Below are 7,089 nucleotides of genomic sequence, written 5' to 3'. Positions count from 1 at the left end.
ATGCACACACACTCGCTGAGTGGGAACCGAGTGTTTCTTGTTTAAACAGCGTGTGAACACACATCTCGCTCCCCCACTTTGCACCCACCACACTCACCAAAAACTAAACACACAGTCTGTCAACACTCCCCCAGCACTCCTACATCCTCTCACAGTCGTCACTAGATGGCCACCTTAGAAAGGACAGAAGTCTGGCATAATGTTTAGGCATAACTACATCCAATGTTGTTAATTTTAGGCATGGGTTTGATTTATTAGTTCATTACGATTAGGTATGTTTAATATGGTTAAGCTTAGGCATGGGTAAGCATCTGGTGGACTTCTGTTCTTTCTAGGGTGGCCATCTACAGTAGTAACATCCTCCTCACACCATCAGCTGCATCCTTTCTGCCGCCCTGCTTCCCTCTCCCCTCTCATCGCTGTCACTATTACGCTGATAGCATCCTGTATCCTAACAATAAGGGAAAAGGAACTGATCTGTGAATCACAATTTTCCTGACAGTAGCAATTATGAGGACATTTTCCAGTGACCTTATTACAAAGTAGCGTGGAAGCAAATCCACGTCCTATACATTCCTACTGGACGCTGGGTTCCATTTATTGGTGAGAGACGGGCACATATATGTTAGGCGTGTCACTCACATGAAAAAAGGGGTAGGATTACGATATGCACATCCCCACCGTTTCTTTAAACACAGTGCTGGAACCAAAAAAAATCTAGTGAAGAAAAAGGGAATGTCCGCACACGATAGCTGCTCTCCCGTCTTTTTTAGGGTTAGGCCATAACGTTTCGCCCATGCGTATCACACGCAAACATCATGAAGGCAGCTTGAGTTTGTCACTTGTTGTTCTTATATTAAACACTGGGGTGGGAATGCTGCTCCGGGAGACGCACGCGAGCGAGTCGCGAGAACCATGTCCTGTAAGTTTGATGTCTTGGATGACCTCCCGGCGCATCGTTCATCACCAAACCACATCTCTCTTGTGAAACATTAAATTCCTACAATAGGATATGCACTGCCAGGCCCTTGGCTGTCCAGCTGGGTGGGAAGGAGGAGGCTCGGAGGAGACTGAGAGGAAGAAGGAGGGAGAAGGAAAAACACCGGGGAAGGGCCCAATGGATGACATCAACACAAGATGTCTCTGCTCAAGTCGGTCATCTCCAAGATCCCCTGCACCCCCCCACACCTTCCTTCTCTGTGGTTTTCATCAAAGAAACACACCACCCTGTCACAGGCTGGCTGGGTGGGAGGCTGGGCACAGCGTGTACTAAGGAAGGAAGTGACCTAAAGTCTTAACAGTGAGAGGATTTGTCAAGATGTTTCCTCACCCTGACACACTCACACACTGACACATCCATGCTGTACACACACCTGATTCATTTACGTCAGGACTGTGGGTTAGTGTGCGCAGGCAGATGAGAGATGAGATGAGACGCATCAGGCCCTAAAAGTGGATGTGCTTATCTTAATCGATCTGTGATGTGGATGAACCGTGACTTTATGGGGATCTGGTTTCACCGCAATGGAAAACAACGGTGGGCTGCAGTGAACGGCAGGCCGTGGGATTGCCATGTTGTTTCTGTGACTCAGACAGAATTACTTGCCCTGTTCACAGATAATACATAATATTATTTGCAGCGTCTCTAGGTCCCCGGCTGAGCTCCATCTGCTGTTTCCAATCACCCCAGTCAAAACAGACTTCCTCGGAATTGGGAAACACAGTCCTCTTGACTAAGATATTTCCCACTCCACCCAAGGTCCCCTCTTTCTCATCTCACCCTGTCATTTATAGGATAAACAATCGTTATTTAGACTGGATTCAGCTGTTCCTCCTGAACAGTGCTCTTATCTATAACCATCTGCCCTGTCCTGTCCTTCCCTCTTTGCTTTCTGTCTCTCCCTCTCCCACGCTGATGGGTTTCGTGGTGCCAGGCCGGGTCAGTGCGTGTCCATCAGCCGGACTGTGGGAGAGACAGAGTTTTTATTCCATCCCCACTGTCTGAAACACACACACACACGCGCACACACACACACACACACACACACACACACACACACACACACACACACACACACACACACACACACACACACACACACACACACACACACACACACACACACACACACACACACACACACACACACACACACACACACACACACACACACACACACACACTCTCTCTCTCTCTCTCACCTGTAATTATCACCTTGCGAGGGTGTCAAAAGCCTTTTTTATGCTATTTTTACAATTTTGCTTTGACATTTGTATCCCTGAACCCAACCTTGAACCTAACCCCTAAATGCCTAATCCTATCCCGGACCCCAATCAGAATATTTTACTAACTGTAACATTATCTCTAAATCTTTCTTACCATGTAAATTAATGTCGTCGTCCCCCCCCCACACACACACACACACTGTACATCCATCACATACACCTAAAAACTCACACACAATAAGCATGCACACACATGTAGAGTGCCCACACACACTGTGTAGTGCCAACACATACAGTGCCCGCATGCAGATGTTTGGAGATGAGAACTATGGTTACCACCACCAACCACTCTGTGGTTACAACAACACTCTGTGGTCACTCCTGGAAACAAGAGGCTAATAGTGGTGACAAGTCAAGTGGAGTGGAGATGTTGTGGACAGAGTTCTCTCCTCAAGTTCTGAAAGGTGTTTCCTCTCTGGGATCGTTCTTCTCCGCATCACTAATAAAATCAACAGGATTTAAGGATATGCTCACCGATCGCTCTGACGATACCATGACATCAGCAAAAAAACAAGTGTCTAATATGTGTTGTAGTGAAGACATAACAGGAAAGGCTTCTAGATGACGTGTTTAGGTGGGGAAAAATAGATTAAGGGACTCACTGTCAACAAAGCCTCGGCACGTTAGGAAAACAGAAATCCTTTCCAGATATAAACGTGTAGGTGTTGTATTGACTGAAGAGTAGGCCTATGGGCTTCTTTTGCCTTTGTTAAACCCAATGAGGGTGTAAACACCACACTCTATTTCCGAGCCGCAAACGTATGCATGTGATTAGATTTTCCACTTGATGAACTGTATTGTGACATTATTACATTATGCAATAGCCTGCTTTGTACAATTATATTACTTTAATTACTTGCTATTTAGGGACAACCTAACGTGTGTGGCTAATTAACAGCTCTATTCTTGGTTGAATAATTTGGATGGGAATTTCTCTTTGTTGTTGGAATAAACATGTAGGCCTAATGGATATGGTATTGTATGTTTGTACTGTTTGCAAAGCTTCAACACATGGTTTCATCATCAAATCACAACAGGGCCAAGAAACTTCCTATATTACAGTAGATGCCCTAACTCAGTATCTCACATACAGTGCAATGTTTTGGTCAGTTCAAGGGTCATGAAGGTCAATTGAACACATTGTTGTACATAACTTAATGAGACCATCAAGACCAATTGCATTTGAAAGTTGTACTTGAGCCATTGTTTAAGATAACATGACATAAGATAAGATAAACCTTTATTGATCCTGTGGGGAAATTGAGGTGTTGTAAAAGCAACAGCAGTAAAACGTGAAATGCAGGTATAGAGATAAGAATAAAGATAAGATAAAGTAAATAATAACCAAAGAATAAATTGTGAGTGTAGTGTAAAATATATGTAATGTACTTCCCAGTAGTCCATGTGCAAGTGTGCCAGAGTTAAGCAGTCAATAATCCAAGAACAGAACAGAACAGAACAGAACAGAGGAGTTTCTGGCGTGGGCAACCTAGGCAGTCGCCTATAGGTTGTTGATCTCGCCTAGGGTACCAGGATGGCCAGAAACGCCACTGGAACAGAACATATGGGGGTCAAGCTTAGTTGTGGAGTCTGATGGATACTGGCAGAAAGGACTGTTCAAGTTGCTTTGTGGTGCGCCGAGAAGGGATCAGTCTGTGGCTGAATGAGCTCAACTCATCCCTGCTAGCACATCATAAAGGGAATGAGTGGGGTTCACCAGGATAGCATCCAGCTTCCTCCTCATCCCCTTCTCCGCAACCACCTCCTCCTTGTTAACTCCAACAACGGAACTCGGAGCTTGTTCAGTTTTTTTGGCATCCCTGGTGTTGATGTTACTAACATACAGTACCACTGCAAAGTAGCGGACACTGACTACTACAGACAGGTACAAATTGTGCAACAGCCTGCTGATATGTTGAAGGACCTGAGCTTCCTCAGGAAGAACAGATCGCTCTGTCCCTTCCAGAGTTATCAATCTAGTTTATTGTTGATGTTTACTCCCAGAAACTTGTACGTGTCCACCATCTAATAATAATAATAATAATAATAATAATAATAATAATAATAATAATAATAATAAATGTAATAATAATAATCATAATAATAATAATAATGATAATAATGATAATAATTACAAAGTAGTAATAATAATCATTTGGTTTGTGGAAGAGTTGAACACACCCTGTTTTAATAAAATTGTAGCAACTAAAGCAACTAGTAGATAGAAATGTTGGTAGTAGTGGAAACTCTGTAGGCTTATAATTTTCGCTGTTATTTGTATTATTTACTTCTTTGTCCCCTATAGCGTACTACAGCGCATTGGTCATTCAGTTTGACCCCAGATCCACCTCTCTATGTTCTGTGATTAACCACCCACATCGGTCTATAAGGATAAAGCCCACGTGATCTAAGCTTAACGATTAAAAAGCAAAAACAAAGGGTATTTTGATCAGGCGCGAGTAAACAAAAGCCGATGTAGAGATGATGTAGCTGGATTTCCCCTTTCTAGCACAAAGCCCTGTATGTCATGGATTCCATGGCCTTGACTCAACCCCCCTCCTATCCAGTGGACTCTCCCAACAACCCAGTCGTTTGTTGCTGGGAGGGAGGGAAGTGATGTCATAGGGCTGTTGAATCACTGGTTGACCCTGGATGGGGGGGGGGGGGGGTTGGGGGGGATTCCAAGCCAGACAGCCAGCCTATCTGATGTCTGATGTCTGATGTCACAGAGAGAGAGAGAGAGAGAGAGAGAGAGAGAGAGAGAGAGAGAGAGAGAGAGAGAGAGAGAGAGAGAGCACTCCCCACTGGTGGTATTATGGTCAGCTCCTTGAAAATGCTGACCAATGGATTTCTACACAATGATCTCTTTACATTAGCTTACTTTATTGTGCTCAGGGCACTATAAGTTAGGCATGTGCGCGGTGCACGAGCGTCAGAATTCGTGAGAATCTGTGAAACAGTGTGACATTAATGTGGGTTTAATTCTGTGTAATTCTACGTCAGACTCCTTGTCCTGGGGTTTCTGTGGTTATAGGTTTTAAGGTGACTACACTGGTCAAAGTTGCATTTTGGATACTCACTCTGCTGTGGCCATCCAATGATGCCAGGCCATCAGGTGAATCACACTAATGTAAGGTCACAATCAGTGCCTTAACATCAACAAGCAGTTAAGGCCCCTGTCTCTTGCGCCACATGTACTGTAGGCTGGCTACCCCTGCTGGCCTGCGACCAAATCCTGCCTTCCTGCCTTCTCCCCTATGCCCCTCCTAAAACATCTTCCTCTTGGCTTTCCTAGTATGTTACAACAAAGAAAAGAACGAGGGGAGTGTTCGTCCCTTCCTCACTTAAAAAAACTAAAACCATATAGTGGCTGAAGGAAGGTGCTCTCAGGAAAACACAGCTAAGTATACTGAAATACAATTGTGAAGTGTTCAGATCCTCTTTGAGCCTCCTGTACTTAACCAACTAGGCACCATAATTCGCACTAATCTCTTTTCACACCCCCACATATCCTCTAATTTAATGCCTACTGGAAATGACTTCACTCCGGACACCCACAAGTTGAACATCTCTCCTTGTATGGTTGGCCCAACAACATCTCGTTTATATGTCTGTCAACAGTCTTCGGCAGATCAGAGATCGGCTTCGGATCTGCTTCTCTGACACATTCCTCAGCTCCTGTATCACTACTACAGCCTGCAATTAGGCTTTCCTTCCCTCCTCCTCCATGGTTCTTTCTTCTTCCCCCTCCCTGCGCCGTCAGACAGACACCTCCATTCATTCACAACACACAGAGCCGTATGCTGACAGGCACTGGCTATTGTACGGAACATTACCTAATTACATACGTGTGTGCATGTGTGGAAAACCATCTAATCCACAGAAACAATGGAAGTGTTGTGCGGCTGTAACGGGGCATATACGAACTGTAGCACTGTTGTTAAGACAAGTAGGGGTTGGCTGTGCATTTTGTCTGTTTCCTTTCGCACCTGTACAGAGCAAAATCTTGAGTGTTAGTTTATCTCTGACTGTAGGAGTATGTTTTACACTCTCAGTTAAATTAACACTCAGGATATTTAAGTATACATGCATTCAAGAGGAGAGTCTGTCACCACTGGTGGAGTGACAGCTTGTTTATGTTTTAGTAGGCTTGTGTATCTCTGCAGTAGTAAAACGCAGGCAATTACAGTAATTCCTTACAAACTCTTTTGGAGGGGAAATCCACCCTAAAAAACAGCATGAGAGAGCATGCTCCAGTATCACAATAGTTTTCCCCAAAGCAAGAAAACAAAGATGAGTTTATATAACCTTTAAGAGAGCAATTACACTACAGAACAAATCATCTAACTGTTCATGATTACAAGAATGTGATATTTCCTTTCATTTTTCATGGTTATCAACAAACATTTGGAGCTATCATCAAGTCACTCCATACAGTTTCCCAATGAAAATGTCTGGAGAAAATCAAATTTCGTACTCCTGAATTTAATGTTGCGCAAATTTCATACTTCTGATTTATGGAGAGGAATAAATGCCTAACAATTTGATAATCTAGTGGAATATAATGTAAGTTGTGGGTGATGGCCATTTTAAGCAGTCACACCTGGTGAATACACACCTTTTATGCATTGTGCACACACAGAGAATAAATCAGCCATCCCCAAACACAAGGAGCGAGAGACAGAGCTCATTATCTGCTTATTTTGACTCTGTATTGCCATGTGGCTACAATACGGTTACAACTTAGGCATGGTAAGCAGTGTGATGTTGCGTGGAAATAGAGCACTTTGAACTAAGAACCTT

This window comes from Gymnoscopelus braueri (genome assembly GCF_963280865.1).
Source record: "Gymnoscopelus braueri genome assembly, chromosome: 18".
Lineage (NCBI taxonomy): Eukaryota > Metazoa > Chordata > Actinopteri > Myctophiformes > Myctophidae > Gymnoscopelus > Gymnoscopelus braueri.
Note: the sequence above shows the minus strand (reverse complement) of the source record.